The sequence below is a fragment of the Rhagoletis pomonella genome, unplaced genomic scaffold (genome assembly GCF_013731165.1).
Source record: "Rhagoletis pomonella isolate Grant_MI unplaced genomic scaffold, Rhpom_1.0 Rhpom_scaffold_00003, whole genome shotgun sequence".
Classification (NCBI taxonomy): Eukaryota; Metazoa; Arthropoda; class Insecta; order Diptera; family Tephritidae; genus Rhagoletis; species Rhagoletis pomonella.
The window spans coordinates 29,545,313-29,545,623 of NW_023458557.1; positions in this window are offsets into that span (position 1 = coordinate 29,545,313).

Sequence of the window (311 nt, forward strand, 5' to 3'; positions counted from 1 at the left end):
AATATATCAATAAATTTTGACGCCCTTATCTACATTTACCTCCGCGTAAATCGATTATTTAATTTCAAAATCAACCTAGGTATCCCTAATTTGCTTATAAAATCTAAGAAATAAACAAATAAACCCAATCAGCCTGCATGACATATCGATAACACTGCGGCATCTCTAACATGCCATCAATGCTACTGCGTAATTTGCTGGCAACTCTGCAGTCCACCATTTGATATTCTGAAATTAACAGCGAGCAATAGTCCGTCGTACATAACTGTGAAAGTGATAAATTATTATAAAGATTTCCCAGCAAAAAAAAA